At 47.1% G+C, this 24,610-nt stretch overlaps 1 pseudogene; it reads left to right on the top strand.

Moving 5' to 3' along the window:
• LOC138658177 (zinc finger protein 850-like) overlaps positions 1 to 24,610 on the top strand; it is a 129,688-nt pseudogene that overhangs the window by 69,731 nt on the left and 35,347 nt on the right.

Raw genomic sequence — 24,610 nt, 5'->3', positions numbered from 1 at the left:
CTCTCTAGTTCCATTATATCCTTCCTGAGCACCGGTGCCCAAAACTGGACACCGTACTCCATGTGCGGTCTAACTAGGGATTTGTACAGAGGCAGTATAATGCTCTCATCATGTGTATCCAGACCTCTTTTAATGCACCCCATGATCCTGTTTGCCTTGGCAGCTGCTGCCTGGCACTGGCTGCTCCAGGTAAGTTTATCATTAACTAGGATCCCCAAGTCCTTCTCCCTGTCAGATTTACCCAGTGGTTTCCCGTTCAGTGTGTAATGGTGATATTGATTCCCTCTTCCCATGTGTATAACCTTACATTTATCATTGTTAAACCTCATCTGCCACCTTTCAGCCCAAGTTTCCAACTTATCCAGATCCATCTGTAGCAGAATACTATCTTCTCTTGTATTAACTGCTTTACATAGTTTTGTATCATCTGCAAATATCGATATTTTACTGTGTAAACCTTCTACCAGATCATTAATGAATATGTTGAAGAGAACAGGTCCCAATACTGACCCCTGCGGTACCCCACTGGTCACAGCGACCCAGTTAGAGACTATACCATTTATAACCACCCTCTGCTTTCTATCACTAAGCCAGTTACTAACCCATTTACACACAATTTCCCCCAGACCAAGCATTCTCATTTTGTGTACCAACCTCTTGTGCGGCACGGTATCAAACGCTTTGGAAAAATCGAGATATACCACGTCCAATGACTCACCGTGGTCCAGTCTATAGCTTACCTCTTCATAAAAACTGATTAGATTGGTTTGACAGGAGCGATTTCTCATAAACCCATGCTGATATGGAGTTAAACAGTTATTCTCATTGAGATAATCCAGAATAACATCCCTCAGAAACCCTTCAAATATTTTACCAACAATAGAGGTTAGACTTACTGGCCTATAATTTCCAGGTTCACTTTTAGAGCCCTTTTTGAATATTGGCACCACATTTGCTATGCGCCAGTCCTGCGGAACAGACCCTGTCGCTATAGAGTCACTAAAAATAAGAAATAATGGTTTATCTATTACATTACTTAGTTCTCTTAGTACTCGTGGGTGTATGCCATCCGGACCCGGAGATTTATCTATTTTAATCTTATTTAGCCGGTTTCGCACCTCTTCTTGGGTTAGATTGGTGACCCTTAATATAGGGTTTTCATTGTTTCTTGGGATTTCACCTAGCATTTCATTTTCCACCGTGAATACCGTGGAGAAGAAGGTGTTTAATATGTTAGCTTTTTCCTCGTCATCTACAACCATTCTTTCCTCACTATTTTTTAAGGGGCCTACATTTTCAGTTTTTATTCTTTTACTATTGATATAGTTGAAGAACAGTTTGGGATTAGTTTTACTCTCCTTAGCAATGTGCTTCTCTGTTTCCTTTTTGGCAGCTTTAATTAGTTTTTTAGATAAAGTATTTTTCTCCCTATAGTTTTTTAGAGCTTCAATGGTGCCATCCTGCTTTAGTAGTGCAAATGCTTTCTTTTTACTGTTAATTGCCTGTCTTACTTCTTTGTTTAGCCACATTGGGTTTTTCCTATTTCTAGTCCTTTTATTCCCACAAGGTATAAACCGCTTACACTGCCTATTTAGGATGTTCTTAAACATTTCCCATTTATTATCTGTATTCTCATTTCTGAGGATATTGTCCCAGTCTACCAGATTAAGGGCATCTCTAAGCTGTTCAAACTTTGCCTTCCTAAAGTTCAATGTTTTTGTGACTCCCTGACAAGTCCCCCTAGTGAAAGACAGGTGAAACTGCACAATATTGTGGTCGCTATTTCCTAAATGCCCAACCACCTGCAGATTTGTTATTCTGTCAGGTCTATTAGATAGTATTAGGTCTAAAAGTGCTGCTCCTCTGGTTGGATTCTGCACCAATTGTGAAAGATAATTTTTCTTGGTTATTAGCAGAAACCTGTTGCCTTTATGGGTTTCACAGGTTTCTGTTTCCCAGTTAATATCCGGGTAGTTAAAGTCCCCCATAACCAGGACCTCATTATGGGTTGCAGCTTCATCTATCTGCTTTAGAAGTAGACTTTCCATGCTTTCTGTTATATTTGGGGGTTTGTAACAGACCCCAATGAGAATTTTGTTACCATTTTTCCCTCCATGAATTTCAACCCATATGGACTCGACATCCTCATTCCCTTCGCTAATATCCTCCCTTAAAGTGGACTTTAGACAAGACTTTACATAGAGACAAACCCCTCCTCCTCTCCGATTTTTACGATCCTTTCTAAACAGACTGTAACCCTGTAAGTTAACTGCCCAGTCATAGCTTTCATCTAACCATGTCTCGGTTATTCCCACTATGTCAAAGTTACCTGTAGATATTTCTGCTTCTAGTTCTTCCATCTTGTTTGTCAGGCTTCTGGCGTTTGCGAGCATGCAGTTTAGAGGATTTTGTTTTGTTCCAATCTCCTCACTGTGGATTGTTTTAGAAATGTTCTTACCTCCCTTCTGAGTATGTTTTCCTGGGTCGTCTTTGTTCGAGTCTAATGTTTTTCTTCCCGTCCCCTCTTCTTCTAGTTTAACGCCCTCCTGATGAGTGTAGCGAGTCTTCTGGCGAATGTGTGTTTCCCAGGTTTGTTGAGGTGTAGTCCGTCTCTGGCGAGGAGTCCATCATACCAGTAATTCACACCGTGGTCCAGGAATCCAAATCCTTGTTGTCTGCACCATCGTCTTAGCCAGTTGTTTGCATCAAGGATCCTGTTCCATCTCCTGGTGCCATGCCCGTCTACTGGAAGGATAGAAGAAAAAACTACCTGTGCATCCAGTTCCTTTACTTTCTTCCCCAACTCTTCAAAGTCCTTGCAGATTGTCGGTAGGTCCTTCCTTGCCGTGTCATTGGTGCCAACATGTATCAGAAGAAATGGGTGGACGTCCTTGGAGCTGAAGAGCTTTGGTATCCTATCGGTCACATCCTTGATCATCGCACCTGGAAGGCAGCATACTTCTCTTGCAGTTATGTCCGGTCTGCAGATGGCTGCTTCGGTGCCTCTCAGTAGTGAGTCTCCCACCACCACCACTCTTCGTTGCTTCTTGGCTGTACTTTTTGCTGTCACTTGTTGCTGTGTGCCCTTTTCTTTTTTGCTTGTTGGTATTGCTTCATTCTTAGGTGTGCCATCTTCATCCTCTACAAAGATTTGATATCGGTTCTTCAGTTGTGTGGTTGGTGATTTCTCCATGGTCTTCTTGCTTCTTTTGGTCACATGCTTCCACTCATCTGCTTTTGGAGGTTCTCTGACACTTTTTGCACCTTCTGTGACCAGTAGAGATGCTTCTGTTCTGTCTAGAAAGTCTTCATTCTCTTTGATGAGTTTCAAAGTTGCTATTCTTTCTTCCAGACCCCGCACCTTTTCTTCTAAAAGGGCCACTAGTCTACACTTCTGACAGGTGAAATTGGATTCTTCTTCTGGTCGATCTGTGAACATGTAGCACATGCTGCAGCTCACCATGTAGGTTGTCACATCTGCCATGTTGCTCCTAGATCCTGCTGACTTGCTGTGTGTTTTCCTTCTTGTGTAATCTACTCAGCCAAGCTCTCTTGCAATAATGTCCTACAGGCAAAAATTCGCGCGCCGTAAGGCGCCCGGTTTGGTGATGCTTTCGAAGCAGCTGGTCCCGGCTGTACCCAACGATCTTCTAGCTTAGGGAGTCTTCGCTTCTCCCAGAAGGCACCTGGAATATGCAAATTAGCCTCCTGAAGCTTGAATCCCTGGTTTGGTGATGCTTTCGAAGCAGCTGGTCCCGGCTGTACCCAACGATCTTCTAGCTTAGGGAGACTTCGCTTCTCCCAGAAGGCACCTGGAATATGCAAATTAGCCTCCTGAAGCTTGAATCCCTGGTTTGGTGATGCTTTCGAAGCAGCTGGTCCCGGCTGTACCCAACGATCTTCTAGCTTAGGGAGACTTCGCTTCTCCCAGAAGGCACCTGGAATATGCAAATTAGCCTCCTGAAGCTTGAATCCCTGGTTTGGTGATGCTTTCGAAGCAGCTGGTCCCGGCTGTACCCAACGATCTTCTAGCTTAGGGAGTCTTCGCTTCTCCCAGAAGGCACCTGGAATATGCAAATTAGCCTCCTGAAGCTTGAATCCCTGGTTTGGTGATGCTTTCGAAGCAGCTGGTCCCGGCTGTACCCAACGATCTTCTAGCTTAGGGAGACTTCGCTTCTCCCAGAAGGCACCTGGAATATGCAAATTAGCCTCCTGAAGCTTGAATCCCTGGTTTGGTGATGCTTTCGAAGCAGCTGGTCCCGGCTGTACCCAACGATCTTCTAGCTTAGGGAGACTTCGCTTCTCCCAGAAGGCACCTGGAATATGCAAATTAGCCTCCTGAAGCTTGAATCCCTGGTTTGGTGATGCTTTCGAAGCAGCTGGTCCCGGCTGTACCCAACGATCTTCTAGCTTAGGGAGTCTTCGCTTCTCCCAGAAGGCACCTGGAATATGCAAATTAGCCTCCTGAAGCTTGAATCCCTGGTTTGGTGATGCTTTCGAAGCAGCTGGTCCCGGCTGTACCCAACGATCTTCTAGCTTAGGGAGACTTCGCTTCTCCCAGAAGGCACCTGGAATATGCAAATTAGCCTCCTGAAGCTTGAATCCCTGGTTTGGTGATGCTTTCGAAGCAGCTGGTCCCGGCTGTACCCAACGATCTTCTAGCTTAGGGAGACTTCGCTTCTCCCACAAGGCACCTGGAATATGCAAATTAGCCTCCTGAAGCTTGAATCCCTGGTTTGGTGATGCTTTCGAAGCAGCTGGTCCCGGCTGTACCCAACGATCTTCTAGCTTAGGGAGTCTTCGCTTCTCCCAGAAGGCACCTGGAATATGCAAATTAGCCTCCTGAAGCTTGAATCCCTGGTTTGGTGATGCTTTCGAAGCAGCTGGTCCCGGCTGTACCCAACGATCTTCTAGCTTAGGGAGACTTCGCTTCTCCCAGAAGGCACCTGGAATATGCAAATTAGCCTCCTGAAGCTTGAATCCCTGGTTTGGTGATGCTTTCGAAGCAGCTGGTCCCGGCTGTACCCAACGATCTTCTAGCTTAGGGAGACTTCGCTTCTCCCAGAAGGCACCTGGAATATGCAAATTAGCCTCCTGAAGCTTGAATCCCTGGTTTGGTGATGCTTTCGAAGCAGCTGGTCCCGGCTGTACCCAACGATCTTCTAGCTTAGGGAGTCTTCGCTTCTCCCAGAAGGCACCTGGAATATGCAAATTAGCCTCCTGAAGCTTGAATCCCTGGTTTGGTGATGCTTTCGAAGCAGCTGGTCCCGGCTGTACCCAACGATCTTCTAGCTTAGGGAGACTTCGCTTCTCCCAGAAGGCACCTGGAATATGCAAATTAGCCTCCTGAAGCTTGAATCCCTGGTTTGGTGATGCTTTCGAAGCAGCTGGTCCCGGCTGTGCCCAACGATCTTCTAGCTTAGGGAGTCTTCGCTTCTCCCAGAAGGCACCTGGAATATGCAAATTAGCCTCCTGAAGCTTGAATCCCTGGTTTGGTGATGCTTTCGAAGCAGCTGGTCCCGGCTGTACCCAACGATCTTCTAGCTTAGGGAGTCTTCGCTTCTCCCAGAAGGCACCTGGAATATGCAAATTAGCCTCCTGAAGCTTGAATCCCTGGTTTGGTGATGCTTTCGAAGCAGCTGGTCCCGGCTGTACCCAACGATCTTCTAGCTTAGGGAGACTTCGCTTCTCCCAGAAGGCACCTGGAATATGCAAATTAGCCTCCTGAAGCTTGAATCCCTGGTTTGGTGATGCTTTCGAAGCAGCTGGTCCCGGCTGTACCCAACGATCTTCTAGCTTAGTGTTATGGCTGGCAATCAGGCAACACAGCGTGCAGTAATCAGCGCACATACAGAGATCTGGCAATAACCCAAAACAATAGGACGAGCTCTGAGACGTGGAATCTCTGTAGACTGCAGTACCTGATCTATCCTCACACAACTGTAAGCAGCAGTGGATTGCGCCTATCAACTACCTATGCAACTCGGCACTGCCTGAGGAGCTGACTAGCCTGAAGATAGAAATACAAGCCTGACTTACCTCAGAGAAATACCCCAAAGGAATAGGCAGCCCCCACATATAATGACTGTTAGCAAGATGAAAAGACAAACGTAGGAATGAAATAGATTCAGCAAAGTGAGGCCCGATATTCTAGACAGAGCGAGGATAGCAAAGAGAACTATGCAGTCTACAAAAAACCCTAAAACGAAAACCACGCAAAGGGGCAAAAAGACCCACCGTGCCGAACTAACAGCACGGCGGTGCACCCCTTTGCTTCTCAGAGCTTCCAGCAAAAGTTAATAGCAAGCTGGACAGAAAAAACAGAAAACAAACTAGAAGCACTTATCTAGCAGAGCAGCAGGCCCAAGGAAAGATGCAGTAGCTCAGATCCAACACTGGAACATAGACAAGGAGCAAGGAAGACAGACTCAGGTGGAGCTAAATAGCAAGGCAGCCAACGAGCTCACCAAAACACCTGAGGGAGGAAGCCCAGAGACTGCAATACCACTTGTGACCACAGAAGTGAACTCAGCCACAGAATTCACAACAGTACCCCCCCCTTGAGGAGGGGTCACCGAACCCTCACCAGAACCCCCAGGCCGACCAGGATGAGCCACATGAAAGGCACGAACAAGATCTGGGGCATGGACATCAGAGGCAAAAACCCAGGAATTATCTTCCTGAGCATAACCCTTCCATTTGACCAGATACTGGAGTTTCCGTCTAGAGACACGAGAATCCAAAATCTTCTCCACAATATACTCCAATTCCCCCTCCACCAAAACAGGGGCAGGAGGCTCCACAGATGGAACCATAGGTGCCACGTATCTCCTCAACAACGACCTATGGAATACATTATGTATGGAAAAGGAGTCTGGGAGGGTCAGACGAAAAGACACCGGATTGAGAATCTCAGAAATCCTATACGGACCAATAAAACGAGGTTTAAATTTAGGAGAGGAAACCTTCATAGGTATATGACGAGAAGATAACCAAACCAGATCCCCAACACGAAGTCGGGGTCCCACACGGCGTCTGCGATTAGCGAAAAGCTGAGCCTTCTCCTGGGACAAGGTCAAATTGTCCACTACCTGAGTCCAGATCTGCTGCAACCTGTCCACCACATAATCCACACCAGGACAGTCCGAAGACTCAACCTGTCCTGAAGAGAAACGAGGATGGAACCCAGAATTGCAGAAAAATGGAGAGACCAAGGTAGCCGAGCTGGCCCGATTATTAAGGGCGAACTCAGCCAACGGCAAAAATGACACCCAATCATCCTGGTCAGCGGAAACAAAACATCTCAGATATGTTTCCAAGGTCTGATTGGTTCGTTCGGTCTGGCCATTAGTCTGAGGATGGAAGGCCGAGGAAAAAGATAGGTCAATGCCCATCCTACCACAAAAGGCTCGCCAGAACCTCGAGACAAACTGGGAACCTCTGTCAGAAACAATATTCTCAGGAATGCCATGTAAACGAACCACATGCTGGAAGAACAAAGGCACCAAATCAGAGGAGGAAGGCAATTTAACCAAGGGCACCAGATGGACCATTTTAGAAAAGCGATCACAGACCACCCAAATGACAGACATTTTTTGAGAAACGGGAAGGTCAGAAATGAAATCCATCGAAATATGTGTCCAAGGCCTCTTCGGGACCGGCAAGGGCAAAAGCAACCCACTGGCACGTGAACAGCAGGGCTTAGCCCTAGCACAAATTCCACAGGACTGCACAAAAGCACGCACATCCCGTGACAGAGATGGCCACCAGAAGGATCTAGCAACCAACTCCCTGGTACCAAAGATTCCTGGATGACCGGCCAGCACCGAACAATGAAGTTCAGAGATAACTTTACTAGTCCACCTATCAGGGACGAACAGTTTCTCGGCCGGACAACGATCAGGTTTATTAGCCTGAAATTTCTGCAACACTCTCCGCAAATCAGGGGAGATGGCAGACACAATGACTCCTTCCTTGAGGATACTCGCCGGCTCAGATAACCCCGGAGAGTCGGGCACAAAACTCCTAGACAGAGCATCCGCCTTCACATTTTTAGAGCCCGGAAGGTATGAAATCACAAAATCAAAACGAGCAAAAAATAACGACCAACGGGCCTGTCTAGGATTCAAGCGCTTGGCAGACTCAAGATAAGTAAGGTTCTTATGATCAGTCAAAACCACCACGCGATGCTTAGCACCCTCAAGCCAATGACGCCACTCCTCGAATGCCCACTTCATGGCCAGCAACTCTCGGTTGCCCACATCATAATTACGCTCAGCAGCAGAAAATTTCCTGGAAAAGAAAGCACATGGTTTGAACACTGAGCAACCAGAACCTCTCTGTGACAAAACCGCCCCTGCACCAATCTCAGAAGCATCAACCTCGACCTGGAACGGAAGAGAAACATCAGGTTGACACAACACAGGGGCACAGCAAAAACGACGCTTCAACTCCCGAAAAGCTTCCACGGCAGCAGAAGACCAATTAACCAAATCAGCACCCTTCTTGGTCAAATCGGTCAATGGTCTGGCAATGCTAGAAAAATTACAGATGAAGCGACGATAAAAATTAGCAAAGCCCAGGAATTTCTGCAAACTTTTTAGAGATGTCGGCTGAGTCCAATCCTGGATGGCCTGAACCTTAACCGGATCCATCTCGATAGTAGAAGGGGAAAAGATGAACCCCAAAAATGAAACTTTCTGCACACCGAAGAGACACTTTGATCCCTTCACGAACAAGAAATTAGCACGCAGTACCTGGAAAACCATTCTGACTTGCTTCACATGAGACTCCCAATCATCTGAGAAGATCAAAATGTCATCCAAGTAAACAATCAAGAATTTATCCAGATACTCACGGAAAATGTCATGCATAAAAGACTGAAAAACAGATGGAGCATTGGCAAGTCCGAACGGCATCACCAGATACTCAAAATGACCCTCGGGCGTATTAAATGCCGTTTTCCATTCATCTCCCTGCCTGATTCTCACCAGATTATACGCACCACGAAGATCAATCTTAGTAAACCAACTAGCCCCCTTAATCCGAGCAAACAAGTCAGAAATCAATGGCAAGGGATACTGAAACTTAACAGTGATCTTATTAAGAAGGCGGTAATCAATACACGGTCTTAGCGAACCATCCTTCTTGGCTACAAAAAAGAACCCTGCTCCCAATGGTGACGACGATGGGCGAATATGTCCCTTCTCCAGGGACTCCTTCACATAACTGCGCATAGCGGTGTGTTCAGGTACGGACAAATTAAATAAACGACCCTTAGGGAATTTACTACCAGGAATCAAATCGATAGCACAATCACAATTCCTATGCGGAGGTAGGGCATCAGACTTGGACTCTTCAAATACATCCTGAAAGTCCGACAAGAACTCTGGGATGTCAGAAGGAATGGATGACGAAATAGACAAAAATGGAACATCACCATGTACTCCCTGACAACCCCAGCTGGTTACCGACATAGAGTTCCAATCCAATACTGGATTATGGGTTTGTAGCCATGGCAACCCCAACACGACCACATCATGCAAATTATGCAGTACCAAAAAGCGAATAACTTCCTGATGTGCAGGAGCAATGCACATGGTCAGCTGGGCCCAGTACTGAGGCTTATTCTTGGCCAAAGGTGTAGCATCAATTCCTCTCAACGGAATAGGACACCGCAAAGGCTCCAAGAAAAATCCACAACGTTTAGCATAATCCAAATCCATCAGATTCAGGGCAGCGCCTGAATCCACAAACGCCATGACAGAATATGATGACAAAGAGCACATTAAGGTAATGGACAAAAGGAATTTGGACTGTACAGTACCAATAACGGCAGAGCTATCGAACCGCCTAGTGCGTTTAGGACAATTAGAAATAGCATGAGTAGAATCACCACAATAGAAACACAGTCTGTTCAGACGTCTGTGTTCGTGCCGTTCTACTTTAGTCATAGTCCTGTCGCACTGCATAGGCTCAGGCTTACTCTCAGACAATACCGCCAGATGGTGCACAGATTTACGCTCGCGCAAGCGACGACCGATCTGAATGGCCAAGGACATAGACTCATTCAAACCAGCAGGCATAGGAAATCCCACCATTACATCCTTAAGAGCTTCAGAGAGACCCTTTCTGAACAAAGCCGCTAGTGCAGATTCATTCCACAGAGTGAGTACTGACCATTTTCTAAATTTCTGACAATATACTTCTACATCATCCTGACCCTGGCATAAAGCCAGCAGATTTTTCTCAGCTTGATCCACTGAATTAGGCTCATCGTAAAGCAATCCCAGCGCCTGGAAAAATGCATCAACATTACTCAATGCAGAATCTCCTGGTGCAAGAGAAAACGCCCAGTCCTGTGGGTCGCCGCGCAAAAAAGAAATAATAATCAAAACCTGTTGAATAGGATTACCAGAAGAATGAGGTTTCAAGGCCAAAAATAGCTTACAATTATTTCTGAAGCTCAGGAACTTAGTTCTGTCACCAAAAAACAAATCAGGAATCGGAATTCTTGGTTCTAGCATCGATTTCTGATCAATAGTATCTTGAATCTTTTGTACATTTACAACGAGATTATCCATTGAGGAGCACAGAGCCTGAATATCCATGTCCACAGCTGTGTCCTGAAGCACTCTAATGTCTAGGGGAAAAAAAAGACTGAAGACAGAGCTAAGAAAAAAAAATGATGTCAGGATTTCTTTTTTCCCTCTATTGGAAATCATTGAAGGGCTCCTTGTACTGTTATGGCTGGCAATCAGGCAACACAGCGTGCAGTAATCAGCGCACATACAGAGATCTGGCAATAACCCAAAACAATAGGACGAGCTCTGAGACGTGGAATCTCTGTAGACTGCAGTACCTGATCTATCCTCACACAACTGTAAGCAGCAGTGGATTGCGCCTATCAACTACCTATGCAACTCGGCACTGCCTGAGGAGCTGACTAGCCTGAAGATAGAAATACAAGCCTGACTTACCTCAGAGAAATACCCCAAAGGAATAGGCAGCCCCCACATATAATGACTGTTAGCAAGATGAAAAGACAAACGTAGGAATGAAATAGATTCAGCAAAGTGAGGCCCGATATTCTAGACAGAGCGAGGATAGCAAAGAGAACTATGCAGTCTACAAAAAACCCTAAAACGAAAACCACGCAAAGGGGCAAAAAGACCCACCGTGCCGAACTAACAGCACGGCGGTGCACCCCTTTGCTTCTCAGAGCTTCCAGCAAAAGTTAATAGCAAGCTGGACAGAAAAAACAGAAAACAAACTAGAAGCACTTATCTAGCAGAGCAGCAGGCCCAAGGAAAGATGCAGTAGCTCAGATCCAACACTGGAACATAGACAAGGAGCAAGGAAGACAGACTCAGGTGGAGCTAAATAGCAAGGCAGCCAACGAGCTCACCAAAACACCTGAGGGAGGAAGCCCAGAGACTGCAATACCACTTGTGACCACAGAAGTGAACTCAGCCACAGAATTCACAACAGCTTAGGGAGTCTTCGCTTCTCCCAGAAGGCACCTGGAATATGCAAATTAGCCTCCTGAAGCTTGAATCCCTGGTTTGGTGATGCTTTCGAAGCAGCTGGTCCCGGCTGTACCCAACGATCTTCTAGCTTAGGGAGACTTCGCTTCTCCCAGAAGGCACCTGGAATATGCAAATTAGCCTCCTGAAGCTTGAATCCCTGGTTTGGTGATGCTTTCGAAGCAGCTGGTCCCGACTGTACCCAACGATCTTCTAGCTTAGGGAGTCTTCGCTTCTCCCAGAAGGCACCTGGAATATGCAAATTAGCCTCCTGAAGCTTGAATCCCTGGTTTGGTGATGCTTTCGAAGCAGCTGGTCCCGGCTGTGCCCAACAATCTTCTAGCTTAGGGAGTCTTCGCTTCTCCCAGAAGGCACCTGGAATATGCAAATTAGCCTCCTGAAGCTTGAATCCCTGGTTTGGTGATGCTTTCGAAGCAGCTGGTCCCGGCTGTACCCAACGATCTTCTAGCTTAGGGAGTCTTCGCTTCTCCCAGAAGGCACCTGGAATATGCAAATTAGCCTCCTGAAGCTTGAATCCCTGGTTTGGTGATGCTTTCGAAGCAGCTGGTCCCGGCTGTACCCAACGATCTTCTAGCTTAGGGAGTCTTCGCTTCTCCCAGAAGGCACCTGGAATATGCAAATTAGCCTCCTGAAGCTTGAATCCCTGGTTTGGTGATGCTTTCGAAGCAGCTGGTCCCGGCTGTACCCAACGATCTTCTAGCTTAGGGAGTCTTCGCTTCTCCCAGAAGGCACCTGGAATATGCAAATTAGCCTCCTGAAGCTTGAATCCCTGGTTTGGTGATGCTTTCGAAGCAGTTGGTCCCGGCTGTACCCAACGATCTTCTAGCTTAGGGAGTCTTCGCTTCTCCCAGAAGGCACCTGGAATATGCAAATTAGCCTCCTGAAGCTTGAATCCCTGGTTTGGTGATGCTTTCGAAGCAGCTGGTCCCGGCTGTACCCAACGATCTTCTAGCTTAGGGAGTCTTCGCTTCTCCCAGAAGGCACCTGGAATATGCAAATTAGCCTCCTGAAGCTTGAATCCCTGGTTTGGTGATGCTTTCGAAGCAGCTGGTCCCGGCTGTACCCAACGATCTTCTAGCTTAGGGAGACTTCGCTTCTCCCAGAAGGCACCTGGAATATGCAAATTAGCCTCCTGAAGCTTGAATCCCTGGTTTGGTGATGCTTTCGAAGCAGCTGGTCCCGGCTGTACCCAACGATCTTCTAGCTTAGGGAGACTTCGCTTCTCCCAGAAGGCACCTGGAATATGCAAATTAGCCTCCTGAAGCTTGAATCCCTGGTTTGGTGATGCTTTCGAAGCAGCTGGTCCCGGCTGTACCCAACGATCTTCTAGCTTAGGGAGTCTTCGCTTCTCCCAGAAGGCACCTGGAATATGCAAATTAGCCTCCTGAAGCTTGAATCCCTGGTTTGGTGATGCTTTCGAAGCAGCTGGTCCCGGCTGTACCCAACGATCTTCTAGCTTAGGGAGTCTTCGCTTCTCCCAGAAGGCACCTGGAATATGCAAATTAGCCTCCTGAAGCTTGAATCCCTGGTTTGGTGATGCTTTCGAAGCAGCTGGTCCCGGCTGTACCCAACGATCTTCTAGCTTAGGGAGACTTCGCTTCTCCCAGAAGGCACCTGGAATATGCAAATTAGCCTCCTGAAGCTTGAATCCCTGGTTTGGTGATGCTTTCGAAGCAGCTGGTCCCGGCTGTACCCAACGATCTTCTAGCTTAGGGAGACTTCGCTTCTCCCAGAAGGCACCTGGAATATGCAAATTAGCCTCCTGAAGCTTGAATCCCTGGTGATGAGACTCAATGGGTTGGGATAATTATTTCTTTACTCCGGGAGGGTCCTCAAACTTGGACTTTTTCTTTACCTGCTACAGCCCCTGAACATGTGTCTATGGATAGGTTATTTGAGGCTTTAGGACTGATTTTTGATTAACTAGACTCGGGTCAGGGTGGCAGAGGACATGATCATGGGTCTCTCCCAAGGTAAATTCACTGCCGAATGGAATTGTTCAGAGTTTAGATGATGGTCCACCGAAGTGTCTTGGAACAACTCTGCGCTAAGATGTCAGTTCAGGAGAGGACTGTCGGATCATCTTAAGGATGCTCTGGCTCTCCATCCACCACCCAGCTCCTTGGAGTAGGCCATGACTCAGGCCATTCATATGGATCGGAGGTTGTAAGTGAGAGGTGTAATTCAGCGAGAGGTTCCTTTACATCCTGCTAATTCTGAAGTGATGCCATATACGGAACCTATGGAGGTTGGGGCCACTAACCTCAAGGAGAAGGAGAGGAAGCGATGACGTGAAGAGAGATTATGTTTTTATTGTGGAAGACTAACAAGTTGCCAGGAAACGCCTAAGTCTGGGTGATTGCTGAGAAGGTCACACAGACTCTCAGGTACCTTTTTCCTCATTTCAAAAGATTTTGTTGGAGGTGGAACTTTGTTGTAGGGATGCTTACACACCCACTTCAGCTTGACTTCATTGGGCACTTTATATTGGTATAGTTAGATGACATTCTTGTAATTTCTTCTGACAAAGAATCTCACATGGGTCATTTACGTGCAGTTCTTCAGAGGTTATGGAAGAACTCTGTTTGCTAAACCTGAGAAGTGTACATTTTGTGTGCAAGAGCTGTCCTTTCTGGGGTTCATCCTTTCTACCAATGGGCTTCATATGGACCCTGGAAAGGTACAGGCCATTGTTGATTGGGTGCAACCCAGAGACCTCAAGGATCTTCAGTATTTTTTGGGTTTTGCTAATTAGTATCGCAAATTTATTAAGGGGTTTTCTCAGGTGGTCAAGCCTCTCACTGATCTCACTCATAAGGAGGCTGATCTTAAAAACTGGTTGTCTCCGGCAGCTGAAGCCTTTTCTACATTGAAAAAATGTTTTATGTATGCTACTGTGTTGGTCCTGTCATGATCCAGACCAGGTTTTGTATTCTTTCTTTCCCGGTCTGGTCATGTCAAGGGTTAACTTTTCTCTGCCTCGTTTTGGCTTCAGGCTGGCTACTTCTCTTCACTGCATCCTGCAGGCGGTGTAATTTATAGTTCTGCCTACAGCGCGAGTAGCTGACTCTGTTACACCCTGACTTGTCCTGCTGTTATTTCTGACTCGACCTGTGTCTGTGTTGTATCCTGAGCCCTGTCCTGTCTCTGTGTGTCCACTTTGTGTCTGGACGTCTTGGTACTTGAACTTGACTTGGACCCTGACCTGCTTTTGTCTCTCGTCTTTGGCATATCCAGTCCTGACTGTTACTGATCCCCTGGCTTGTCTCTGACCCTGAATTTGCTTATTCCTTTAGTACTGTGCTACAGTCTTGAATTTGACCCGGCTTGTTTTGACTTGTGTGCTGCCACCTGGTGGTAACTTTGCTGCTGCGCGGCAGGTCTGCTTCATCTGTGTGCATGAACTCTCTCCACTCTATAGCCACCTAGCGGAGCTAGCTTCTACCTGCATTAAAGCAGAGTGATATTATAACTGACCACTGACAGTTTTTTTCTTCTTTGCTTTGCTCCTTATGGATCTGTTGCACACTCTTGCAGGTCAGATGTCAAATCTGACCCAAATGATGCAGGATTTGTCAGTGGAACATAGGGCTCTTGCTTCTTCTCATAACCAACTGCAGAGGGAGCTTTCTGAGATGGTTAATGTTTTCAGGGTTCAATTTCCCAATCTGTCTGTAGGCACTCTGACACTGTTGATGTTTCGCTGCACTCTCCTGAACCTACGGTCAGGCTCCCAGATACCTTCTCTGGGGAAAATGAGAAGTTCCGTACGTTCAGGGAGAATTGTAAGCTGCTGTTCTCTCTTAGACCTCGATCCTCAGGAGATGAGAGTCAGCGGGTGGGGATAATTATTTCCTTACTTCGGGAGGGACCTCAATCTTGGGCTTTCTCTTTACCTGCTATTGCCCCTGAATGTGTGCCTGTGAATAAGTTCTTTGAGGCCTTAGGACTTATTTTTGATGAACCAGACTGGGTCGGGGTGGCAAAGGACACAATCATGAGTCTCTTTCAGAGTAAACTCACTGCTGACCGGTATTGTTTTGAGTTTAGACAGTGGTCCACTGAGATCTGTTGGGACTCGGCTTTGAGATGTCAGTTCAGGAGAGGACATTCTCAAGAATGCCCTGGCCCTACATTCACCACCCAGTTTCCTGGAGGAGGCCATGACCCAGGCCATTCGTATGGACTGGAGATTACGGGAAAGAGGAGTTATCCAGCGAGAGATTCCTGTATTGCCTGCTAAGTCTGAGGTGATGCCATTTACAGAGACCATGGAGGTTGGTGCCACCAACTTCAAGGAGAAGGAGAGGAAGCGACTACATGATGGGGAATTATGATTTTATTGTGGAGATCAGGGACATTGGAAGAAGGACTGCCCCTCTTGTCCATCGATTAACAAGCTTCCTAGTCTGGGTGAATGTTGAGGAAGTCACCCAGACTCTCAGGTACCATTTTCATCATTTAAAAATTTTTGTTAGGGGTGGAACTGTGTTATGGAGGTGGTTACGTATCCACTTCAGCATCCGTGGACTGTGGATCATCCATGAACTTCATTGATTTTAGTCTGGTGTCCAAATTAAAGTTAGGGACAGTTATGCTGGAGACTCCCATCCATATCATGGCCATTGATAAGACACCGTTGGCTTAAAATGTTGATAAGTTTGTCTCTAAAGGTATCGTCACACTTAGCGACGCTGCAGCGATACCGACAACGATCCGGATCGCTGCAGCGTCGCTGTTTGGTCGCTGGAGAGCTGTCACACAGACCGCTCTCCAGCGACCAACGATGCCGGTAACCAGGGTAAACATCGGGTAACTAAGCGCAGGGCCGCGCTTAGTAACCCGATGTTTACCCTGGTTACCATCCTAAAAGTAAAAAAAAACAAACGCTACATACTTACCTACAGCCGTCTGTCCTCCAGCGCTGTGCTCTGCACTCCTCCTGTACTGTCTGTGTGAGCACAGCGGCCGGAAAGCAGAGCGGTGACGTCACCGCTCTGCTTTCCGGCTGACCGGCGCTCACAGCCAGAGCAGGAGGAGTGCAGAGCACAGCGCTGGAGGACAGACGGCTGTAGGTAAGTATGTAGCGTTTGTTTTTTTTTACTTTTAGGATGGTAACCAGGGTAAACATCGGGTTACTAAGCGCGGCCCTGCGCTTAGTTACCCGATGTTTACCCTGGTTACCAGTGAAGACATCGCTGAATCGGTGTCACACACGCCGATTCAGCGATGTCTACGGGGAGTCCAGCGACCAAATAAAGTTCTGGACTTTCTTCCCCGACCAGCGACAGCACAGCAGGGGCCTGATCGCTGCTGCCTGTCACACTGGACGATATCGCTAGCGAGGACGCTGCAACGTCACGGATCGCTAGCGATATCGTCTAGTGTGACGGTACCTTAAGGATTTCCTCCTAAAGGTGGGTTCGTTGCACCAGGAACAAATTTCATGTTATAATGAAAAAATTGCATGTCACTCCGTTTGAAATTGGTGCTCAGAAAACGGATACCGATTCCCGATAAGTAATTGAAAAAAAAAGATCTGGCACTCTTGTCTATGAAACTTCAATAGTATATTTATTGAGGGTGAAACAATCCAAATGTAACGTTTCGGTCTACCACTCAGACCTTCATCAGACTATAGCAAACAATATGCATACAAAAAAAAATCATTAGACTCATCTTCAATATTCAACCTTATAGTATATAAAGTATAGAACAAATAATATACAGACACGGTATAATGAGTGGCGTAGAATATATCAGAAAAATGGATACACATGATATACTGGAAACAGGGATTTATAGATGCCTCAATCTATTTGAATTCATACAAAACACAATATAGGTGAACATATATTTACATATGTAACAGTATTACAATGAGGGGGGAGGTCATCCTCAAAAGGAGGAGAAATAGAAGGCTTCATACCATGATAATATACACGTTAATGTTCCGCTTGTGAATCAATAGGATAAGGAAGATACAAACAAAACCGTGCTTACCAGATTGTGACCCGTGTGTTGACTCAAGAAAACAGCGCAGATAGTATACGGAGATATCCCCTGGAGAACAAGCGCTACCACGCAGAGAAAAAAGGGGAGATTATATACGTGCGCTGTAAGCTGTAGCTGCAATCAGTGCCCGACCGGAAGCATGCCGTGGTGGAACGCACGCTAACAGGCGCACCGCAAGTGAGTCATTGGATATCGCTGCGAGCGGAAGTGTCAGGTGGAACGCAGCTTTGGACCGCAAACCTGAAGAGTGTCACCAACGGAACTGCAAGCAGGTGAAACGCAGGATGAAGGTGAATATATCAGTGAAGATCTAAAAGTGCCGTGGACCAACAGATTGCATAAGAACTAGCGGAATTGTTGATGCTGGAAGACAAACAAGATGTAATGAGCAAATAATGAAATAAAATGGTAAAATCATGAAATAAAATGGTCATGCTAAACAATTTAAATGAGACATTAATGACAACTCATTAAGTGATATTCTCTATTAAGCCCTTTTGGTTCCATGCTTTGTAGAAAATGGATCCAAAAGGCTTTTCTCATTTTAAGATGTCTAATCTAATCCCCCCCCCCCCTCCCCTCCTTTTGGTATACAGTGCCTTGCGAAAGAATTCAGCCCCCTGGAACTTTTCAACCTTTTCCCACATATCATTCTTCAAACACAAAGATACCAAATGTAAATTTTTGGTGAAGAATCAACAACAAGTGGAACACAATTGTGAAGTTGAACCAAATTTATTGGTTATTTAACATTTTTGTGGAAATTCAAAAACTGAAAAGTGGGGCGTCTACCGGGAAATTTTAGTGCACTTCATGCTTCCCTCTGCTGACAAGCTTTTTGGAGATGGAAATTTAATTCTCCCTTGGCCCCTGTCCACACTGTCAAAATTACCAACACCTGGGGTACAAACAACAGTATCACTGGGCTTTATTGGCAGCAAACTCACCTGACCTCATGGAGAATCTATGGAGTATTGTCAAGAGGAAGATGAGAGACACCAGACGCAACAATGCAGACGAGCTGAAGGCTGCTGTCAAAGCAACCTGGGCTTCCATAGCCCCTCAGCAGTGCCACATGCTGGTCCTCTCCATGCCACGCCGCATTGATGCAGTAATTGATGCATAAGGAGCCCGACCAAGTATTGAGTCCATTTACTGAACATACAGTTAGGTCCATATGTATTTGGACATAGACAACATTTTTCTAATTTTGGTTATAGACATTACCACAACAAATTTTATACAAAACAATTCAGATGCAGTTGAAGTTCAGACTTTCAGCTTTCATTTGAGGGTATCCACATTGAAATTGGATGAAGGGTTTAGGAGTTTCAGCTCCCTAACATGCGCCACCCTGTTTTTAAAGGGTCCAAAAGTAATTGGACAGATTCAATAATTTTAAATAAAATGTTCATTTTTAGTAGTTGGTTGAAAACCCTTTGTTGGTAATGACGGCCTGAAGTCTTGAGCTCATGGACATCACCAGTCTCTGTGTTTCCTCCTTTTTGATGCTCTGCCGGCCTTCACTGCGGTGGTTTTCAGTTGCGGTTTGTTTGGGGCCTTTCTGTCTGAAGTTTAGTCTTTAACAAGTGAAATGCTGCTCAATTGGGTTGAGATCAGGTGACTGATTTGGCCATTCAAGAATATTCCACTTCTTTGCTTTAATAAACTCCTGGGTTGCTTTGTCTTTATGTTTTGGGTCATTGTCCATCTGTAGTATGAAACGACGACCAATCAGTTTTGCTGCATTTGGCTGGATCTGAGCACACAGTATGGCGGCTCTGAAGACCTCAGAATTCATTCTTCTGTCCTGTGTCCCATCATCAATAAACACTAGTGACCCAGCACCACTGGCAGCCATGCATGCCCGCGCCATCACACTGCCTCCGCCGGGTTTATGCATACCCGCGCCATCACACTGCCTCCGCCGGGTTTATGCATGCCCGCGCCATCACACTGCCTCCGCCGTGTTCTACAGATGATGTGGTATGCTTTGGATCATGAGCTGTACCACGCCTTCACCATACTTTTCTCTTTCCATCATTCTGGTGGAGGTTGATCTTGGTTTCATCTGTCCATAGAATGTTCTTCCAGAACTGTGCGGCTTTTTTAGATGTTTTTTAGCCTTTTTCTCCTTGATGCTTATGAGTGGCTGCACCGTGCAGTGAACCCTCTGTAGTTACTTTCATGCAGTCTTCTCTTTATGGTAGATTTGGATATTGATCCGCCGACCTCCTGGAGAGTGTTGGTCACTTGGTCGGCTGTTGTGAAGGGGTTTCTCTTCACCATGGAGATTATTCTGCGATCATCCACCACTGTTGTCTTCCGTGGGTGCCCAGGTCTTTTTGCATTGATGAGTTCACGAGTGCTTTCTTTCTCAGGATGTACCAAACTGTAGATTTTACCACTCCTAATATTGTAGCAATTTCTCGGATGGGTTTTTTCTGTTTTTACAGCTTAAGGATGGCTTGTTTCACCTGCATGGAGAGCTCCTTTACCGCATGTTTACTTCACAGCAAAACCTTCCAAATGCAAACACCACACCTCAAATCACCGCCAGGCCTTTTATCTGCTTAATTGAGAATGACATAACGAGGGGATTGCCCACACCTGTCCATGAAATAGCCTTGGAGTCAATCGTCCAATTATTTTTGGTCCCTTTATAAACAGGGTGGCACATGTTAAGGAGCTGAAACTCCGAAACCCTTCATCCAATTTTAATGTGGATACCCTCAAATGAAAGCTGAAAGTCTGAACTTCTCCTGCATCTGAATTGTTTTGTTTAAAATTCATTCTAGTAATGTCTATAACCAAAATTAGAAAAATGTTGTCTCTGTCCAAATATATATGGACCTAACTGTACATTTCAGTAGGGAACATTTCAGATTTTACAATCATTTTTCAAGCTGTTGTTATAAAGTATTCTAATTTACTGAGATAATGCCTTCTGGGTTTTCATTGGCTGTAAGCCATAATCATCAACATTAACAGAAATAAACATGTGACATAGATCACTGTGTGTAATGACTAGAGAATATATGAGATTCACTTTTTGTACTGGAAGAAATGACAAATTCACTTTGTGACGATATTCTCATTGTGCGAGATGCTCCTGTACATGGAGCCCAAGTTTTCAGGAAAAAATTGCTCTCAACAGCAGCAGTTTGCTTAAAAAAAACAGCAACAATAGGAGCCTTTCTCACCGTCCCCAGGTCCAGTACGGTGCGGTCACTACCGGTATTGCCTACAGTGCTGCAGCCAATCGGTGAGCTCAGCTATGTTGGCGTGAAGTAATCTCTGCAGACTCCGTGCTAGACCCAAGCAGAGTGAAGAAAGAAAAGGTTACACAAAACCCAGCAGCCGGGGGCCTCAAACTGGAAAATGTAGAAATTGTGAAGATGTAAATGAAGGTGTGACCTTAGTGTCACCAGGAACGTGGCTGTGAGAGCCTGATCTGTGTGACTGGCTGCAGCGGTCATCACCTGCTGGAGTGATCGGAGTCCTAGCGCTGTACACACTACACTTAGCTGGGAGTCCCCGTTACATCCCCCTTTATATAAGGCCAGGGCCGCCATCAGGGCATTACTGCCCTGACTGGCGTATGGGGCCTGGTGGGCAGAGGGGGCCCCGCATTGGGCCCCGTCTCATCTGCTCACCGGGTCCCCCCCCTACAGGCGCTGTGGCACGCAGGCTGGCAGCTGACTTGAGCCGCAGCGTGCACTTCCGTCATTGTCAGCCGCCGGCGAGTGCGCGCTTCACCTGCGTGGAGGGAGTGAGCTTCGCCCGCTGCGGGAGCGTGGCCAGGTAAGAACTCGTGGTTTGTTTTTTGTTTTTTTTTTTAGATCGGCAATCCAGGAGGCCCCGGGGCAGAATGCTGGGGCAGAGATGCTGGACATTGGGGGCAGAGATGCTGGACATTGGGGGCAGAGATGCTGGACATTCTGGGGGCAGAGATGCTGGACATTCTGGGGGCAGAGATGCTGGACATTCTGGGGGCAGAGATGCTGGACATTCTGGGGGCAGAGATGCTGGACATTCTGGGGGCAGAGATGCTGGACATTCTGGGGGCAGAGATGCTGGACATTCTGGGGGCAGAGATGCTGGACATTCTGGGGGCAGAGATGCTGGACATTCTGGGGGCAGAGATGCTGGACATTCTGGGGGCAGAGATGCTGGACATTCTGGGGGCAGAGATGCTGGACATTCTGGGGGCAGAGATGCTGGACATTCTGGAGGCAGAGATGCTGGACATTGGGGGCAGAGATGCTGGACATTGGGGGCAGAGATGCTGGACATTGGGGGCAGAGATGCTGGACATTCTGGGGGCAGAGATGCTGGACATTCTGGGGGCAGAGATGCTGGACATTGGGGGCAGAGATGCTGGACATTCTGGGGGCAGAGATGCTGGACATTCTGGGGGCAGAGATGCTGGACATTCTGGGGGCAGAGATGCTGGACATTCTGGGGGCAGAGATGCTGGACATTGGGGGCAGAGATGCTGGACATTCTGGGGGCAGAGATGCTGGACACACTATTCAATCACTTTGTGGTGGTAATATGTAGTCTGGTCCTGGTGTTATATTTGTTCGTTTTATGTGATATTATAGGTCATTTTAACAATTGAAAAATAAATAAAAATATACCTAAATTGTATTGCATATTTTAACAAATACTTAGTAGGTTACAGTACAGTAGGGCCCGGCCAAAAGTGTCTACCGTGTTCTGGTGGCGGCTTAAAAAATCTTTTGGCCAAAACAAAAGCTGCCGGCTATATGTGTGATCTGGTGACGGGAACTGTAAGGCTATGTGCACACGTAGAATAGTCCACTGCGGATTTTTCCGCAGCGGATTTGATAAATCCGCATTGAAAAAACGCTGCGTTTTTTACTGCAGATTTATCGCGTTTTCTATTGCGGATTCTGCTGCGGATTTACACCTGCAGTTTTCTATTGGAGCAGATGTAAAAACGCTGCGGATTCCGCACAAAGAATTGACATGCTGTGGAAAATAAAACGCTGAGTTTCCGCTCGTTTTTTTCCGCAGCATGGGCACATCGTTTTTTTGTTTCCCATAGGTTTACATTGTACTGTAAACTCCTGAGAAACTGCTGCGGATCCGCATCAAAATCCGCAACGTGTGCACGGACCCACAATGTGCGATAGGTGAGAAGTGGAGTTTTTCCAAGAGAGCGCTGGGACAGCGGACAGTTAGAGGGGTGGAGCCTGGGCGGAGTCTCAAGGGGACCCCGAACATTTTGCCAGTATGGGGCCCCGAAATTCCTAGTGGCAGCCCTGTATGAGGCCCTCGCTGAGTTCTGTCAGCCACACAGTGTGCACAGGGGCACAGACAGCAGCATGGCGGCACCGCAGGGGCTGCACAAGGGAGAATGGCTGCTCCGCAGGCACCAAACCCCGGGCGGTCACCACAGACCGCACCGACCCGGACCGCCTGACGTCACACGCCCCACGAAGTGACCGCGGCATTTATAGGGTTAAATCACTTCTGTCCTCTGACCGGACACCGCAGACAGGTGAAGGTCCCTGCCCCTAACCTGCGACATCAGCGGCCACAGACCAACACCCTCAGTGCCCCCTCCGTGCCCCTGTACACACTGTGCGGCTCCTCAGCGGCCTGCACGTCATTACAGAACACATTCTGCTCAAAATCAGCACAGAAAAAGGGCAGAGAATCCGGAGCAGCCTCCTAGTCTGTGTATATATGTATATAATGGCTGATAACAGCGAGAGCTAGAGAGCCAACACTGCACAACCTGCCTCACTATAAGGCAAAGACCTAGTCACATGGCACTGACGTCACAGGTCCTTCCCCACACACTACTGAGCTCCGCCCCTGATCACATGACACTGACGTCACAGGTCCTTCCCCACACACTACTGAGCTCCGCCCCTGATCACATGACACTGACGTCACCACAGGTCCTGCAGATCATCCACCGCAACAGATTCGACCTGAAAGAGCAAAAAATTACTCTCCCAGATATCAACCAATAACCTCAACACTGAGCCCGGCAGAGGCCGAATGTACAGAGAGCGGGAGACTGCACAGTACTGAGCGTGTACCAGCACCGGAGTGACGGCAGCACCGAGGAGAGGAGCGACAGAGACTCCGGTACAGGATCCATCAGTCACTGACGTCTGTAGATGTGATCGGAGCCTTAGTTACAGGATCCATCGGTCGTGGTCGGTGACGTCTTGTAGATGTGATCGGAGCCTTAGTTACAGGATCCATCGGTCGTGGTCGGTGACGTCTTGTAGATGTGATCGGAGCCTTAGTTACAGGATCCATCAGTCACTGACGTCTGTAGATGTGATCGGAGCCTTAGTTACAGGATCCATCGGTCGTGGTCGGTGACGTCTTGTAGATGTGATCGGAGCCTTAGTTACAGGATCTATCGGTCGTGGTCACTGACGTCTGTAGATGTGATCGGAGCCTTAGTTACAGGATCCATCGGTCGTGGTCACTGACGTCTTGTAGATGTGATCGGAGCCTTAGTTACAGGATCTATCGGTCGTGGTCACTGACGTCTGTAGATGTGATCGGAGCCTTAGTTACAGGATCCATCGGTCGTGGTCGGTGACGTCTTGTAGATGTGATCGGAGCCTTAGTTACAGGATCTATCGGTCGTGGTCACTGACGTCTGTAGATGTGATCGGAGCCTTAGTTACAGGATCTATCGGTCGTGGTCACTGACGTCTGTAGATGTGATCGGAGCCTTAGTTACAGGATCCATCGGTCGTGGTCGGTGACGTCTTGTAGATGTGATCGGAGCCTTAGTTACAGGATCTATCGGTCGTGGTCACTGACGTCTGTAGATGTGATCGGAGTCTTAGTTACAGGATCTATCGGTCGTGGTCACTGACGTCTTGTAGATGTGATCGGAGCCTTAGTTACAGGATCTATCGGTCGTGGTCACTGACGTCTGTAGATGTGATCGGAGTCTTAGTTACAGGATCCATCGGTCGTGGTCGGTGACGTCTTGTAGATGTGATCGGAGCCTTAGTTACAGGATCTATCGGTCGTGGTCACTG

The sequence above is a fragment of the Ranitomeya imitator genome, chromosome 1 (assembly GCF_032444005.1).
Source record: "Ranitomeya imitator isolate aRanImi1 chromosome 1, aRanImi1.pri, whole genome shotgun sequence".
NCBI classification, from domain to species: domain Eukaryota; kingdom Metazoa; phylum Chordata; class Amphibia; order Anura; family Dendrobatidae; genus Ranitomeya; species Ranitomeya imitator.
This window is presented reverse-complemented; position numbering and strand designations above follow the sequence as displayed.